At 51.0% G+C, this 17,856-nt stretch overlaps 1 protein-coding gene and 1 long non-coding RNA gene across 4 annotated transcripts in view; one reads left to right on the top strand and one right to left on the bottom strand.

Moving 5' to 3' along the window:
* The window catches only part of LRCH4 (leucine rich repeats and calponin homology domain containing 4), a 69,641-nt gene that overhangs the window by 36,091 nt on the left and 15,694 nt on the right, over positions 1 to 17,856 (bottom strand). The window lies entirely within an intron of this gene.
* The window catches only part of LOC308572294, a 79,904-nt gene continuing 64,652 nt past the window's right edge, over positions 2,605 to 17,856 (top strand). Inside the window, exons 1-2 of the long non-coding RNA XR_014001676.1 lie at positions 2,605 to 2,928; positions 4,006 to 4,080. This is a non-coding gene — a long non-coding RNA (uncharacterized lncRNA). The remainder of the gene's footprint in view (positions 2,929 to 4,005; positions 4,081 to 17,856) is intronic.

The following is a 17,856-nucleotide window of genomic DNA, read 5'->3' as shown; positions in this document are numbered from 1 at the left end:
GGGGTAAATAGATGAATTACTTGAAAAGTAACTGTGATGAACAGATTATGCTAGTAGGATTGCAAGAAGTTTTGTAAGGTGGATTATCTGAAATATTGCAAGAAAGACTATGAAAAGAATTATTAGTGAAGGACAATTAAATGCAATATAGAAATTAAGAAATGCAAAATAAGTGATAAAGAACGGAAAATCACCAGAGGTGTTGACGGAAGTCTAAAATGTTGCATAAGATGAGAAGATATGTTGTTTGACTGTTGGAACTGATATATTAAAAAAAATCAATAAAAATGTATACATATATAAAAAAGGCAGCAACTAGCCCTAGGTCAGCCAGCAAACTCCATGGCCAAATGGCGATTTGAACCCTGGACCGGTGCCCCCACCCCCTCCAGCTTCACTTCCTGCAACTTCCTCGCCCCCAGAAACGGGGCCAGACCTCTACCTAGCTGAAAGCAGGTGGATAGCACCTTCCCTTCTCCCCCGCCCAAGGCCTGGCCCCTCTTGCGGTCGAATTCCATAATCACAGAATTGCGAGGGACACCCCAAAGGTCATCTAGCCCAACCCGCCGCAAAGCGCTAAGTCATCCCTGACAGATGGTCACCCCCTCTGTTTTAAAACCCCCAGCCAAGACCCGCCACCTTCCCAGGAAGTCCGCTCCACTGTCAAACAGCTCTTATCTTACCCTCCGAAAGTTTCCCCCACCCTGGATCTGGCAGTTTCTCTTGCCTGGACCCTTTATTTTGGGGGGTGGGAATCTGGATTCGAATCAGAGGAAGCGTTTGTCCCTCTGCTGTGGTGGGCAGCCCCTCTCCCCCCCCCCCCCGACACAGATTTCCATCTCTTCTCACGTCCCAAACGCCTTCTCCTCTCTGTGGGTTCCCTGCTTTCAGCCTCTGTGCTCTTTCTCACAGCCCTCCTCTCCGAGATAAGCAGCGGAGGCAGCTCAAAGTGTGGGAAACCTTCCTAATCGCCCCTGCTGAGGCAGCCAGCACCCAAGGGGCAAGGCGCCTCTTCCTTTTCCCAGCCACTGTCCCTTCGTCTCCCGCAGAACACATGCCAAGGGCAGGAGGAAACCTGGAGTCACACAGCTGGAAGGGAGTGTTATCCTGACCCGCTGCAATGCAGGAAGAGGCAGCTGTCCCGTACGGTACACAGGATGAGACCCTACCTGCCTGCAGACTGTCTGGCCAGAGTGGTCCATGCTCTGGTTATCTCCTGCCTGGACTAACGCAATGCGCTCTATGTGGGGCTACCTTGGAAGGTGACCTGGAAACTACAACTAATTCAGAATGTGGCAGCTAGACTGCTGACTGGGAGCGGCCGCCGGGACCATATAACACCGGTCCTGAAAGACCTCCATTGGCTCCCAGTACGTTTCCGAGCACAATTCAAAGTGTTGGTGCTGACCTTGAAAGCCCTAAACGGCCTCAAAGGCCCAGTAGACCTGAAGGAGCGTCTCCACCCCCATCGTTCTGCCCGGACACTGAGGTCCAGCTCCGAGAGCCTTCTGGTGGTTCCCTCGCTGCAAGAAGCCAAGTTACAGGGAACCAGGCAGAGGGCCTTCTCGGTAGTGGCACCTGCCCTGTGGAACGCCCTCCCAGCAGATGTCAAAGAGAACAAGAACTACCAAACTTTTAAAAGACATCTGAAGGCAGCCCTGTTTAGGGAAGCTTTTAATGTTTAACAGACCACTGTATTTTAATACTTTGTTGGAAACCGCCCAGGGTGGCTGGGGAGACCCAGCCAGATGGGCGGGGTATAAATAAATAATAATTATTATTATTGAACCTGCCACGGGCCCAACATGCAGCCACGTATCACCCATTCCAGCCACCAAAGAGAGACTAGCCCACAGAATGCTTAACTGCCCACATGTGGCTTCCAACGCTGAATCAACTCCACGAGAAAACTAGGCCCCGTGGGTCTTACATCTGCGTTTTACAAGAATTAAGCTTCTGGTCCTCTGACCACCAGCAGCCCATGTCCTGGTCAGAAGAGTTGCCCTGCAAGATCAGAGAAATTGCCTGTCTGGTCCAGTATTCCATTCCCGTTACGGCCAAGCATGTGTCCATTATGGGAAAACTCTCCTACATAGATGCATGAAGGACTTTCTTTTACTGTTCTCCACGGCCCTTCTCGAGGCCGCCGCAAAAAAACCAGGACTCGGGTTCAAGATTCAGACACAGCGCGTACGTCAACGAAGCACGGCGATAGTCCAATTTGTTCCACCAGGCAGAGCCTGGGATTTCCTTCCCCTTTGGCCCTTCAGACTCCTAAATGCCAGGAAATATCTGCAGAGAGAGACCGCACAGGACCCCAGGCGTTGAACCAGCACCCGGCGAGGTAGCCTGCCTGGATTTCTGCACCCTTTTCTAAGTGGGGAGTCCCAGAGTCCTCCTCCTCCCCAGGGTGCTGGCTCGACTGTGCTGGCAGGGAGCCAAAGGTGGCCGCACTCCACGAACATGGACAGTGTGCACACTAACTCTGCACGCTGGAATAATAATAATTTATTATTTATACCCCGCCCATCTGGCTGGGTCTCCCCAGACATTCTGGGCAGCTTCCAACAAAATATTAAAATACAATAGTCCTTCAGATATTGTTATGGAAATTGCAGGGGGGGGCACATATTTAAAGTTGTTAAATGTTACAAACATTCTGCATAAAGGTATCCTTTTGACTTGACAGCTAAGGGAAGTTACCTAGCTTTAAAAATCATATAAAATCAACTCCTTTGCCAGTTTCCTTCATTCCACCGCCAATTTGCTTCATTGGCCAAGGACTTGGAAACCACTTGGTCCCCACCATAATCCCTCAAGCGGGAGATGACGTACTCATAGCTGTCAATCGCTGGGCAAAAGCTCTCCTCCGGACTTGCCCAGGTGGAAGACTATGCAAACCAAAGTTCTATTGTCCCTTTGTAGTAGGTGCAGATGGTGACAGCAGTCACAAAATTAAAAGACGCCTGCTTCTTGGGAGAAAAGCGATGACAAACCTAGACAGCATCTTAAAAAGCAGAAACATCACCTTGCCAACAAAGGTCCGTATAGTTAAAGCTCTGGTTTTCCCAGTAGTGGTGTATATAACACCGGTCCAGAAAGACCTCCATTGGCTCCCAGTACGTTTCCAAGCACGATTCAAAGTGTTGGTGCTGACCTTTAGAGCCCTAAACAGCCTCAAAGGCCCACTAGACCTGGAGGAGCGTCTCCACCCCCATTGTTCTGCCTGGACGCTGAGGTCCAGCTCCGAGGGCCTTCTGGCGGTTCCCTCATTGCGAGAAGCAAAGCTACAGGGAACCAGGCACAGGGCCTTCTCGGTAGTGGCGCCCGTCCTGTGGAACGCCCTCCCATCAGATGTCAAAGAGATAAATAATTACCTGACATTCAGAAGACATCTTAAGGCAGCCCTGTTCAAGGAAGTTTTTAATATGTAACGCTGTACTGTTTTTAACACTGATTGGGAGCCGACAAGAGTGGCTGGGGAAACTCAGCCAGATGGGCGGGGTATAAATAAATTATTATTATTATTATTATTATTATTATTATTATTATTATTATTATTATTATTATTATTATTATTATTATAGTGAGAGCTGGACCATCAAGAAGGCTGATTGCCGAAGAATGAATGCTTTTGAACTCTGGTGCTGGAGGAGACTCTTGAGAGTCCCATGGACTGCAAGAAGATCAAACCTCTCCATTCTGAAGGAAATCAGCCCTGAGTGCTCCCTGGAAGGACAGATCCTGAAGCTGAGGCTCCAAGACTTTGGCCACCTCATGAGAAGAGAAGGCTCCCTGGAAAAGACCCTGATGTTGGGAAAGATGGAGGGCACAAGGAGAAGGGGACGACAGAGGACAAGATGGTGGGACAGTGTTCTCGAAGCTACCAGCATGAGTTTGACCAAACTGTGGGAGGCAGTGGAAGACAGGAGGGCCTGGTGTGCTCTGGTCCAGGGGGCCACGAAGAGTTGGACATGACTAAACAACTAAACAACAACAAAGTAGGTGCTTAGAATGTACTTCCCAATACATATCCTGTATCCGCCTGTTGCCCCAACACATTCCTCCTATGTTAATCATGTATAACCCTCCCCTTTTCTGATGTAGCAATGATGTAGTGATGATGCTTAATGAACTGGGATAAGATAGAAACTTTTAAAGGTCCTTGTCACCCCACCCTCAGGGTTCAAAATTCCTCTTTGAACCTCTTGCACAATAAACTTTGGTCTACAGCTATTTGCTCCAGTTGATGGCTGGACTCCTTCCTTTATTCCGCTGGCACCAGTGGGATCAGCCCGACGAGCTGGGGGACTGAGCAGCCTCACACCTAGATTTTTCCGTAACAGATATTAAAAGCTCTTCTGTCTTTTCCTGAGTTCACACAAACTTGACTTGGGCTCCTTTTCCTCCCCGCAAGCGTGGGCTTGGCTTCATTCCGCCCCTTTAATTCTTCCGCAGCTTCCCTTGGAAACGCCAGAGGAGTTGCTGGCGAAGCAGCAGAGATCCAAGGAGTCTGAAGGGGAGGCGTGGGGAGAGAATCGCTTGTTCTTGAGTCAGACCACTGTTCCTTCGAGCGCAGTTCTGGGTGGGAGTCTCTCCTGGAAATGCCAACAGGAATTGAAACTGGCACCTCCCACTGGGCAAAGGGATCACTGGAATCATAGAATCCTAGAGTTGGAAGAGACCACAAGGGCCATCGAGTCCAACCCCCTGTCAAGCAGGAAACACCATCAGAGCCCTCCTGACATATGGCTGTCAAGCCTCTGCTTAAAGACCTCCAAAGGAGGAGACTCCACCACACTCCTTGGCAGCAAATCCCACTGTCGAACAGCTCTTACTGTCAGGAAGTTCTTCCTAATGTTTAGGTGGAATCTTCTTTCTTGTAGTTTGGATACATTGCTCCGTGTCCACTTCTCTGGAGCAGCAGAAAACAACCTTTCTCCCTCCTCTATATGACATCCTTTTATATATTTGAACATGGCTATCATATCACCCCTTAACCTCCTCTTCTCCAGGCTAAACATGCCCAGCTCCCTTAGCCGTTCCTCATAAGGCATCGTTTCCAGGCCTTTGACCATTTTGGTTGCCCTCCTCTGGACACGTTCCAGAAAAGACCCTGATTTTGGGAAAGATGGAGGGCACAAGGAGAAGGGGACGACAGAGGACGAGATGGTGGGACAGTGTTCTCAAAGCTAACAGCATGAGTTTGACCAAACTGCGGGAGGCAGTGGAAGACAGGAGGGCCTGGTGTGCTCTGGTCCAGGGGGTCACGAAGAGTCGGACACCACTAAACAACAACTGGGCAAAGGATTTGGGGCATAACATTCAGATTGCAGACTGGGAAAAGTTGTGGGAAATGGGATTTGAAATTTGAGGCACGTCATACGCTGAAAGAAAATTATATGGAAATGGTGGTATTTGACTCCTAGCCAGCTAGCAAAAATGTATAGAACAAGTACGGATACCTGCTGGAATTGTAAGGAGGAAAAAGGAACCTTTTCTCATATGTGGTGGTCGCGTAAGGTAATAAAAGCTTTCTGGGAAATGATATATAGGAAACCGGGGGGGGGGGGACTTTTAACCAGAAGCCTTTTTACTAAGAATTGTAGGTACCGATATACCAATGGAGCAGAAAAGACTTTTTATGTACGCGACAACAGCCACACGGATGGAAAGAAGTCGAGAGACGACGGAATGGCAAATTAAGCTGTTGGACTACGCCGAAACGGCAAAACTAACTGGAAAGCTCAGGAACCAAGAGGATGGAAACTTCAAGAAACTTTTTTAATTTAGCTAGAAGACCACTGTAAGCAGATGAAAACATTAGCAGGATTTCAATATCACTTGTAATCTAATAAATACTATGGATAATACGGAAAGATATAAAATATAGATTAAGTTATAATATGCAGTTGAAAACGTTAAACTTAGGACCCACGGAGGGGATGGGGGGAAGGTCTCGAGATTCAGAGAAATCTCTGTATATGGAAATGTATTTGGTTTTATTATAAATCTATATAAATCTGTCTCCTGGTCTGCCCCGCAGAGGACCTTAAATAACCATAGTTTCGAGGTCCCGGGCCCTAAGGAAGTCAGATTATCCCCCACCAGGGCCAGGGCCTTCTCAGTGATGGCTCTGACCTGGTGGAATGCTCTGTCCCATGAGACCAGGGCCCTGCAGGATTTAACCTCCTTCTGCAGGGCCTGTAAGACAGAGCTATTCCGCCCGGCTTTCAATTTGAACTTAGCCTGATCTTTTATTCCTCTTCCTGCCCTTTTTATGAAGATTACCCGCTCTGGGATCCCACAGCTAATTCTCCCCTGGTCTCCTTGCTGGCCCAAATAGGACTAATCTAGCCAGCTAGCCCTGGTGATCATCTAATGTTTATTGGATGGATTTCCCCCCTAAATTGATTCTGAATTCTGAATTTATTGTTATTCACGTTTTAAACAGTATTTTATGCTGTTTTTGTTGCATCAGTTAAGTGTTTTAAATTTTTTGCTAGCTGCCCTGAGCCGGGTTTTCTGAACCGGGAAGGGCGGGGTATAAATTAAAATTAATTTTTTATGATTATTATTATTATTATTATTATTATTATTATTATTATTATTATTATTATTACTACTACTACTATACAGTATTTGAAAAATCACATAAAAATGATTGGGGACTTTGCTCAGCAGCAGAGAACAGGCCTAGAGTGAAGAGTCCCAGCAGCAGTCAAGAAAGTGGCGGAGGCCCAGCCTCGTTGCCCATGGGGAGGGGTCCTCTGACCCCCCCCCCTCCACCACCACCACCGAGAGCAGCCGCTAGCCAGGAGGACTGTGGTCTGCCTGCAAAGTCCGAGGCAGCCATGTTTCTGATTGCCAGATTTCCGGAAAGGGCAGGAAGCGAAAAGTTCTGCTCTTGCTATTGGGTCCTGCTGGTGGGTTTCCCTGGGGGGGGGGGGGCATCTGCTTGGAAACTGTGAGCACAGGATGCTGGGCTGGAGGGGCCCGATCCAGCAGGGCTCGTAGTTTGTTCTTGCGGAGGAGGAAGCAGGTTTGCCACACTCCGGGCCCTGAAGCTACTGCACTCAGGCGTCTGCAACGCCCAAGCATTACAAAGGTCAGGAATTCAGGAGAGATCCCTGTGTGCGGACAGAGAAAACGTCTCCAGTGACCAAGGGATCCACCATCAGATCACATAGCATGTCCATGGCTACAGCCTGCACCCAAAAAAACTACACACACACACACACACTGTTTCGTAGGGCCACAATGGCACAAAAATGTGGTTACAAAGCACAGATCCACATGGATCCTCAGGATTTTTGCATTGGGCTACCCCAAAATCACCGTCAAATCACACGCCTGTGGCCACAGAATGAACCACAAAAAATCATACATCCACTGTTTCGTTCAGAATATTTTTTTGTTTGTTTTCCTCCTCTATAAACTGGGTGCGTCTTACGGTCAGGTGTGTCTTATGGAGTGGAAAATACAGGTACCTCTTGGGCCACTGAAAGCCTGAAAGACTTCAGGTCGCCTCCAAGAACAAAAAGCACCTCATCATAGTGGAAAGCGCACCCCCCGCCCCCAAACCTAGCAGGGACCAGCTGCATGGGGATCAAAGAGGCTTCCCCAGTTGAAAAGCAGCACACAAAACTTTCCTTTGTCCACACCGAGGGAGGTGTCTAGAATCTCCTGCAGAAGGGGGGAGGCAGAAAAACATGCCAGATGTCTTCCACTCCCTGAAACCAGATCCAGACCTCTCTTGCCGCGCACACGCTTTTGTCTCAGCCTTTTTTCTTTCTCCAAACGCACCACGACCCAAACTTCCAGCCCTCGATTGTGGAGAAGTGTTTGGAAACGAGGCTGACAAGTGTTTCCTGGAGGCCAAGGAGCCTAACGGGGGGAGTTGTTCCAGGGTTTGGAAGGAGGGGGGCGGGAGGCCTGTGCCTTGCACACTGAACCCCCCCCCCTTCCACCAGACCTTTGCTGCCCTGATCCTCGCCAACACACTAAGCTGCCAACCCAGGTGTGGCTGCAGGTGAAATCTCACTGTGCGGAGAGCTGGGGACTTCCATGTCCCCAAATAATAATAATAATAACAATAATTTTTATTTTTAACCCGCCCTCCCCAGCCAAGACCGGGCTCAGGGCGGCTAACACCAGATATAAAACAACTGAGAGAAATACAACTTAAAAAACAAGATTAAAATCCAACATTGAAATGCAGCCTCATTTCAGCACAAACTCAAAAACTTTTTGGGGCATGAAAACGTCAAGTCTTCACCAAGGCCAACTATCCAGACTGGTCCTACGTGGGCCAGAAAAAAGCCAGGGAAATCCCCAAGTAGGAGTTCCAACACAGAAGGAGAAAGGAAAAAAGGAAAGAGGGGGAGGGGATCAAGTTGATTCCAAGCCAAAGGCCAGGCAGAACAACTCTGTCTTACAGGCATTGCGGAAAGAAATCAGAGAGAGATCTCATGAGGCAGAGCGTTCCACCAGGCCGGGGCCAGTGTTGAAAAGGCCCTGCTCTGGTTGAGGCTGATCTGACTTCTTTAGGGCCCGGGACCTCTAGGGTGTTACTATTTATGGACCTTGAGGTCCTCCGTGGGGCAGACCGGGAGAGGCGGTCCTGTAGGTACGAGGGTCCTAGGCCGTGAAGGGCTTTAAAGGTCAAAACCCGCATCTTAAATAATGCATAGTCCCAGACCCTATGCCAGACCTGGACCCCCACCAGCAGGCCAGGGCCCCTCCCCTGCCCACAAACCTCCAGCAGACCCCACCTTTGCACCACACCCTTCGACAACCTGGGGCCAGGTGTTTTGCACCACAACTCCCAGCATGGCCGGGTTCCCCCCAGCACCAGCATCGTATAGCCGTGTTGGCTGGGGCTGATGGGAGTTGCAGTCTCAAATCCCTGGTTGGGGGAGGTTTCAAGGAAGGAACCCCCTGGGGGGGGTTAAATTCTTCTCGAGGCAACTTGCCAGATCTCTGACAAAGGAGCCCACATGTTTGGGAGGGACGCTGCCTCGTTGCGGTGCCCCGGCCAGTTACTAGGGTCCCTCGCCAAGGCAAATATTAGCTCAAAGCTTCTTCCCAACAGTAATAGAGGGGAGACTGCTGGCACTCAGGAGTCCTTCCTCAGCACCTAGGAGACCCAAACAAATCAGGGTGAATTCTCTCTCTCTCTCTCTCTCTCTCTCTCTCTCTCACACACACACACACACACACACACACACACACACAGGTACTAATAAGAAATATCTTGAAAACTGAAATGGAGTGTGTTCAGTTTACGATACGATAACCTTTATTGTCATTGTCCCATACAGAACAACAAAATTGAAAAGTCTACATAAAACATTCAAAAACCAACAAGCCTGCTATCGCAGCTATCCCAACCTGCTTAGCCCCCTAAAAACTCTGATACCCCATTTTAAATACAATATACTCCCACAGAGACTGCTGACGCTACGTTTAAAACCAGAATTGCATTTGGATAGAAACTGTTTCTCAAGCAGCTAGTCCTGGCCTTTATAACCCTGGACCTTCTTCCAGAAGGCAGAAGGTGAAAGAGATCATTTCCGGGGTGCGCACTATCCTGCGCTATCTCTGCCGCTTTCTTACGACACCTGGAAGCATAGATTTGATCCAAGGTGGGAAGAGTGCACCCAGTTATTCTCTCTGCAGTCTTTACAACCCTGGACAGCATTGTTTTTTCCCCTGACCGTACAGCTCCCAAACCACACAGACAGACCATATGTGAATACACTCTCCACAGTGCAATGGTAAAATGCCATCAACAGGTCCATCAACAGGTTGAAATTAAGTGCTGCTTTTTAAATCCAAGTCAGGTGGGATGGGTGCTGCTTTCAGGGTGATGGGGCAGAGGAATGGGGTAGGGGGCCTTCTTGTGCTGCTGCCCCAGCAGGGCTCAGTGGGGTTTTGCTGGCCCTGTGGGGTTTTGTTGCTCCTGCCAAACTACTCAGGCATGTGCCACAGGGAGAGTTTCTCCAGGGTTGGCTTGGCCTGTGGCTTGAATCGGGGGTACAGCTGCCACAAAACACCTCTCTCTTGCGCTGTAACTATCCGAAACGCACTCTTCCATTGCCTCCCGAGACAGGCGGATGCCAGCCAGCCAACTTAAGGCGTGCAAAACGTAGGGCGAGGCTCTTCCTGCGCTCCAGGTGCCTGTGAACGAGCGGGGAAGGCCCCACGGGGCCCTAGACTATGGCTGGCTGTTGTGTGGGTGCTCTGCAGTGCTTTTGCTTGGGGCTTGAGTCATGGGACCTCCCTCTCCTTTGCCCCCAACACGACTGGGGTGTTTACTTTGCGTGCGGAAGCTGAAAGGGGTGGGGGGTGCTCCCCTCCGACGTGTCCGTGGCAGGGCGCGACCCCTCTCTCCTCCTCCCCAACCCCATGGAGCGAGGGCACTGCCATGTGGCTGTGGGGCATTCTGTGCCATCTTGACAGCTGTGGTGTTGCCGGCTGCCTTCTCCTCATGGGGGCGTCACGGCTGGCAATATCCGTAACTGGCGAAGTGGGCCGCAGATTCCCTTTACATTTGGTGGCGGAGAACCTGACTTTCTTTAGCCTTTCTGCCCTCCACTTCCAGGTATTTGGCGTGCAGGTTCCATGTTGGCTTACCTGCAAAATGTCTCTGGACCCGGCCACCCACCTGTTAAATCCCGTGTGTGTGAGAACATTTCAGAACGTTGCCGGAAAAGATGAAGATAGGGTTTGCTCCCTCTGCCACCTTCCGAAAGGTCCATTTCCCTGGTTGTTGTTTGGTGGTGTTGTTTTTTTGGAAACAGACAGGGAAGTGCCTGGGAAACAGCCACAGACTCGACGCTTTCCTATACTTCCAGCCGACTCATGCCAGAGCCAGATGCTTAAATAGGTCAGGACAGGTCCTGGGGGCAGATTCGCCCTACAATCCACCCTTTCTTCTGCTCGCTCTGACACTCCAAACATGGACACAGAGGGCCTTGCTTCTGTTTCCAAAACACAAGCCGAGAAATTCGGCGAGACTCCTTGAAGCCAAGGAACTTGTTAAGGAAACATAAATCCCTGGAGAAAGCTACATCACATCATAGGGTACAAGAAGGGTCACCTACGGCTGGTGTGAGATCGCCCATTTATCCAGACAGCAGTCACTCCCCCCCCCAAAAAAAATCTTTCCAGCTAGCTTAAATTTTCACCCTGGCAGGGTTGCCATGTGTCCTCTTTTTCCAGGACGCGCCCTCTTTTTCACGGGTATTTAAAAGGAGAGTTGCCATAGCAATATATGGTTTTAAGTAGAAGTCGGCAAATGTGTCCTCTTTTTTTTGCTCTTCAGAACGTGGCAGCCCTAGCAGGCCCCTAAAAATATTGGAAAGCAGCCTGTGAGTTGGTAGAAGGGACTATATAGAAAAGGGCAGAGGGGGCAAGGAATGCTTACTCCAGAGGAGAAGACACCAGGAGGGATGGTAGATGCACGAGAGCAGGAAGGGAAAATACGATAAGGGGCTTCAAGTATGCAGAAATGGGCGACTCACTGGTTCTTCCCAGCGGCCAAGAGGAGGAGGTGGGTGGGTGGAAGAAAGAGGAGAATTAGAGGAGCTTGTCTGCATCCTCGGAGGGCCGGCTGCAGAAACACTCCCAATTATAATCCAATCGACATTCCATGAAAGAACAGCTTCATTTCCGCAGGATGTTGCAATGGGCCACGTGACTCTCTTTCATGAAAAAGCACATGGAAGGAGGCATGTGAGAGGAGCCCCCCCCCCCGAGAAGCAACTGCCCCCCACCCCTCTCTCTCCCCAGAAGGGCAGGCAGGCAGGCACACACAGGGCAGGTCTCTCTGCCCGCTGTGCATCTGACGTAGGGTGAGATGGCACAACCCAACTGGGCTTGTCGAGACAGACGTCTTGGAATGTGGTGCCCAGGGCAACCATGCCCGGGCTTAGCTGTTGGCACCTGGGGAGAATACCTGAAGCCGTAGGTGGCGAGAAGGGAAGACCAAACCTCTCGGAAGACGAGCGGCTCAGCCCGAGAAGACCACCTCCCAGCGACACGGCCCTTTCACAGCCACCAGTAGCACAGATCTCCCCATGCCCTGGCAAGTGGAAACAGGGCAAGCCACTACGATGTCCATGCGCACTTCAGGGCTTTGGCGCCGATAGCTACAACGCAATTTGGGGAAGGGGATTGATCCCACCAGCAGGTCGAGAGAGAAATAAATATGGAAAACAGCCCCAAATCCCACACTGGACGCTTGTTGCCACTCCCTCTGGAAAATAAGCTAGAACGGAGAAAATTGCACCTCGTTTGAGATTTCGACAAGGGCTACAACGGCCAGGTGCTCTTTATATGAGCTGGCATTCCTCCTTTGTTACACGTACAGCAGAACCGTCCATTTCAAGACAGGCCTCGTTGCAAGCCTGGCAAATCTGGAACTGTATTTAACAATCTGATTAACGCTGACAGTTTCTACCTGGACTCATATGCAACTACTCGCCCCACGTACGTGTTTTGCAGTTTTGTTTTTCATCTGTTTTTAGAGCTGCTTTATATATATATTATAAAATGAAATGATAGCAACAAAAAACCCTTTGCCAAAAGAGAGAGATATGAATGACACAGAATCATTTATTCAGGTCTGAATCCTCATCCCCCAAAAGGTCTGAGCAGTCAGCAATCCATTTTATTATTATTTTGAAAGCCTCATGCCACACCTCACACAAGCTTGCGCCGGAGCCCTTTCAGGATCCAGCAAATCACCGAAATGATGATGTCACTAAAAAAAGTTAGATTTAATTTCCGTTGCCAGAAGAAAAAAATAGGTTTCGGTCTCCACCTTCGACGGCCGCTCGGCTGAAAATGAAAGGGTGGCAAACCCGCCTAAGTACCACCTTGGCAGGAGCGTCCTCTCGCTTCCACCAGGGCAGCTGGCGGAAGGCAGACGCCTAAAGGTTTTGCAACAGAAACTGAGCGACTGCTTTGTTAATCATAGTATCTCTATGCATATACGTGTGTGAGAGAGCAAAGTCTTTAATGCCTGATGTCTCATTGCGTTGGAAGCTGCCCATAGTGGCTGGGGCAACCCAGTCAGATGGGTGGGGTACAAATAATAAAATTATTGTTATTATTAGACTCTCTCTCTGTCTGTGTATAAATATATAAACACACCCCGATCATCAAGAGCTCCACCACAAATTATGTCCATCTTCCCTGCCCTGGCACCCTCCACCTGCATCGAACTACAACTCCCAACAGTTGCACTGGCTGGGGCAGATGGGAATTGCGGTCGAAGTCGGGGACAGCTGACTGAGGCTTCTGGCTCCCAGGACTTGGATATCAGTGCCAAGGCAGCACACGGCACAAGAGAATCGCAAGAGGAAGTCCTTCGCCCCTGAAGCCTGGGCAAAGGGATGGGGAGGGAGAGGCTGGCATGCCGCTGCGAGGACATTTCACCCCACAGCTGCCCCTCGACGTTTCCCGTGAAGGTGGCAGTGCTGGAGCACCTCTGTGCATGCACCAAGGAGCTTTGGCTGGCAAGGGGCAGGCTGCAATGCCAGCTCAGCCGCAGAGCACACCGGGGCAACTGCGGGCAACACACTAACCTCCTCACACGGCTGCCGCGAGGATGCTTGCACGCACACATGCCCCCCCCAAATCCTCAGACGCAAAGCAGGAAGTCCATGTGCCTTGATAGAGACACACCCTTGACGCAGGGACTTCCGCCACCCGAGTCTGAGATTGCGCCACACAACTCTCCCTCCGCGACGACGGGCTGTTGTGTAAACTGGCCTACTACTTCCCCTTGCAATCCAGAGGTCCCTTCGCCCTCAAAAGCGACACAGAATATCTATATGCACACACACAGAGAGAGAAAGGGCATGCTTCGGAAACTAGAGTCTGGGGTGGTGCATTTCGCCTGCGGAAAGAGAGAGACGGAAGCCTCGTAATTGAATTTGGGCCAGAAACTGCTCAGCCGCTGCCCGTTCCTCCCCAATCCAAAGGCTTGGACCTGGGCAAGGCTCCTCCCCAGCTCACAAGGAGGTTGAGGAGAGAAAACAGCCACTTTTGCTTAGGCAACACAGAGCTGAAAGGTGTGCCAGCCCTGGGCTTGGAGGCGAAAGCGAGGTCACCGCTGCAGCCAAAAGGCGGCCTGGCTCAGCTGAAGGGGGGGTCTGCTTCCCCAACAGGGCTGAAAAGAAGCAGGCGGTGCTTAGAAAGGCAGGGCCAAGATCCGCTCCGCAGGATGGGTGCTGAAGGGGGGCCGGGGGCTTCTCCAAATGGAGGCAGGGGCACTTTCCTTCTCAGAACGCAGGGCTGGCTCAGCTGTTTTGGGAATGTCCCCCAGGGGGACATTTCGGTCCCCAACCCCAAGGGACAACAGCCCCATAGCCCCCAAGGGACAACAGCCCCATAGCCCCCAAAGGCCCAGACAGCTGGGTCCAGGTCAAGGGAAGCGACAGTCCCGCTCGATCCTGCCTTGGTCAGATCCAGGGTTCAAAATTCACCAGGCGCATTTTGCACCTGGCTATCGGCCACCTGCAACCAGGTGAAGATGCCCGGATGGTGCCTGACGTCTCCACCACCTGGAGGTGCCTGCCTGGAGATCCTTGGATCTTGACTGTTTTCACACTCTAGCAACACAGCCTGCCGAATTCTATCTGCGATATTTTACCTGCACAATCAGAACGAGCTTCAGGAACCAAAAAGTCATACTGAAAAACAAGACTTCTGATCCGCCTGGCACAAAAATGGCAACTGTTTTGACGACTGTAACCCTGGTTTAAGAAGCCATTTGGCGCCTGGCTTATTTACCAGAGCTCCTAATACCACCTGAGTCCAGTTCTGCGCACCCCAGTTTAAGAATATTCACAAGCTGGAAGATGTGCAGAGCAGGGGAGCCAAGATGATGGAGGGTCTGGAAACCAAGCCTTGTGGGGAAAGATTGAAGGAGTTGGGGATGTTTAGCCTGGAAAAGAGGAGGTTGAGAGGATATATGACAGCCATCTTCAAATATCTCAAGGAAGATGGAGCAAGCTTGTTTTCTCCTGCTCCGGAGGGTAGGACTCGAACCCGTGGCTTCAAGTGACAAGAAAGGAGACTCTGACTAAACATCGGGAAGAACTTCCTGGTGGCAAGAGCTGGATGAGAGAGAAACCGGCTCTTCTTCACTGGAGGTTTTTAAAGCAGAGCTTGGGAGCCCACCTGTCAGGGATTACTGAGCTGTGATTCCTGCGCTCCAGGGGGGTCAGGCTAGATGACCCTCGGGGGTCCCTTCCAATGCTACAATTCTGATTCGATGAGCTAACCGCGATGGTGCCGGCCTCGCCCCCACACCACAGCAGCAGCCACCACCCCGATCCTCAGGGGCTGCACACAAGTGTTCCAGACCCAAACAATAAAGGATATCCTATTGCCGTCTCCACCCCTTCCCGGCAGGCCGAGGTGCAAGGCTGACCTCTGGAAGGGTAGCTTCCGATGGGCCGGGATCTGCTCACCCTCCAGCAATCCGCTCCTGGGATCAGGGCAACACCTTGGGGTCAAATGTCCCCCTCCAGACCGGCCACTTCCTGCTGCCGGCCACCAATTTGAGAGCCAGAAGTGGGTTTTTCAGGCACAGAGCGTTGCCAAACTACAGCAAACGTCAGCTAGGGAGCTGTGATTCCACACACTGCCCTGGCTATGCGCCTCAGTGCTTCCCTCTGCAAAATGGGAGCAGCGGGGGAATGACCTCTCACAGGAGATATAAAGAGGGAAAGGCGTTTGGGGCTTGAAGATGGGCTTCCCAGATCAGAGGCCAGCTCTCTTTTCAGAGGACCACGCCCTCGACGGCTCCTCCAGATTCAGGGACTGCGGAACTCCCTGCCACAGGGGTGACGGCCACCAACGTTAAAAGAGGATGGGACAAATGCATGATGGAGGAGGAGGCTCTCCATGGTTGCTAGCCCCAGTGGCCCTGCGGTGCCTCCGCCGTTGGAGGAAGTTATGCTTCTGTATACCAGCTGCTGAAAACCACTCAGAAGGGGAGAGATGCTCTTGTGTCCAAATTCTGATTGCAAGCAATTCTTTGGCCACCGTGAGAATGGGACGCAGGAATATGGTCAGACCTCACCTGGAGTACTGTGTCCAGTTCTGGGCACCACAGTTCAAGAAGGACACTGACAAACTGGAACGTGTCCAGAGGAGGGCAACCAAAATGGTCAAAGGCCTGGAAACGATGCCTTATGAGGAACGGCTAAGGGAGCTGGGCATGTTTAGCCTGGAGAAGAGGAGGTTAAGGGGTGATATGATAGCCATGTTCAAATATATAAAAGGATGTCACATAGAGGAGGGAGAAAGGTTGTTTTCTGCTGCTCCAGAGAAGCGGGCACGGAGCAATGGATCCAAACTACAAGAAAGAAGATTCCACCTAAACATTAGGAAGAACTTCCTGACAGTAAGAGCTGTTTGACAGTGGAATTTGCTGCCAAGGAGTGTGGTGGAGTCTCCTCCTTTGGAGGTCTTTAAGCAGAGGCTTGACAACCATATGTCAGGAGTGCTCTGATGGTGTTTCCTGCTTGGCAGGGGGTTGGACTCGATGGCCCTTGTGGTCTCTTCCAACTCTAGGATTCTATGAATACACGGGCCTCTGCCTGACCCAACAAGGCTCCTCTTAGGTTCTGAATTGCACACCCTCCACAGTTGCCCCGTTCTTATGTCGCCGGACGAGAAAATTCTGATATCCCCATTTCCAGCTTGGCAACGGAGATCTCCATCTGGCTGGTCCCTCCAGCTTTCTGAAGCAGGTCAGCAGAACAGCTTATTAATTGCCTCCTCCAAGGAAGACACGGGTCACACACACACACTCATCCCTCAGTTAATCCCTACAACGACCCTGCAAGGGAGGTGAAGTGGCTGCCACTGGGTCCAGGGGCACCCGGGGAGCTTCAGGGCTGAGTGAGGATTCGAACCCAGATCTCCCAGGTGCTCATCCAACACTCCAACCCAGGCTTCTTCAGCCTCGGCCCTCCAGATGTTTTGAGACTACAGTTCCCAGCATCCCTGACCACCGGTCCTGCTAGCTAGGAATCATGGGAGTTGTAGGCCAAAAACATCTGGAGGGCCGAGGCTGAGGGAGCCTGCTCCAACCATTGCACCACCCTGGCTTCCTAGACCTCCTCTGCCTATGGGGCTGCTGCTCTCTGAATTAAGTCAGAGAATCAATATGGGGGAAGAAAACGTCACCTAGAGAAGGATCTGAAATATTTTCATTGAAGCTTAAACTTGCTTGTTTTATTTTGTAAACTGCTTTGAGATTCTTTCTTCAAAATATAAAGCGGTATAGAAATTCTTCATCATCACCATCTCACTGCAAAAGTAAGGCACCCAGACATTCCATGGGGGCAACCGTAACATAGGTTTAAGGTGCCATTTGGCGATTAGACTGGGGCTGGGAGGGGAGAAGGGGGTCTCTGGAGGGAAAGCCCGTCCCAAAACCACGACTGCTGGCATTAAGGCCGCCTTCCCCTGGTGATCAAGGGCCCAAGGCTGGCCTAGAAGGAAGCGCGCTTCCGAAAGCAACAAAACGGGTTTGCAACCTGGCCCTGCTGCGCACCCCAGGCCGCCAGGAGCACAGCAAAGGCCTCCTTTGTGCAAGGACTGGTTTGAACAGGTCCGCTGGCAGAAGCGGCCGGCGCCTCCCCAACCCCAGAAGGGCCACCGTCCTTCCTGCTCAAGAGCAAAACAAGAGTTGTGCTTTTCCCCACAAAGTGCCTGCGTGCGGCAGAAAGGAGGACTAGGAGACACCAGCCCGGGGGGGGGGGGGTTGTGTGGCAAGGCAATGTTCAGATCCCCTGTTGCAGTGCAATATTTGGGCTATCCAGGTTG

This window comes from Podarcis bocagei, assembly GCF_964188305.1.
Source record: "Podarcis bocagei genome assembly, chromosome: 13".
NCBI lineage: Eukaryota > Metazoa > Chordata > Lepidosauria > Squamata > Lacertidae > Podarcis > Podarcis bocagei.
This window is presented reverse-complemented; position numbering and strand designations above follow the sequence as displayed.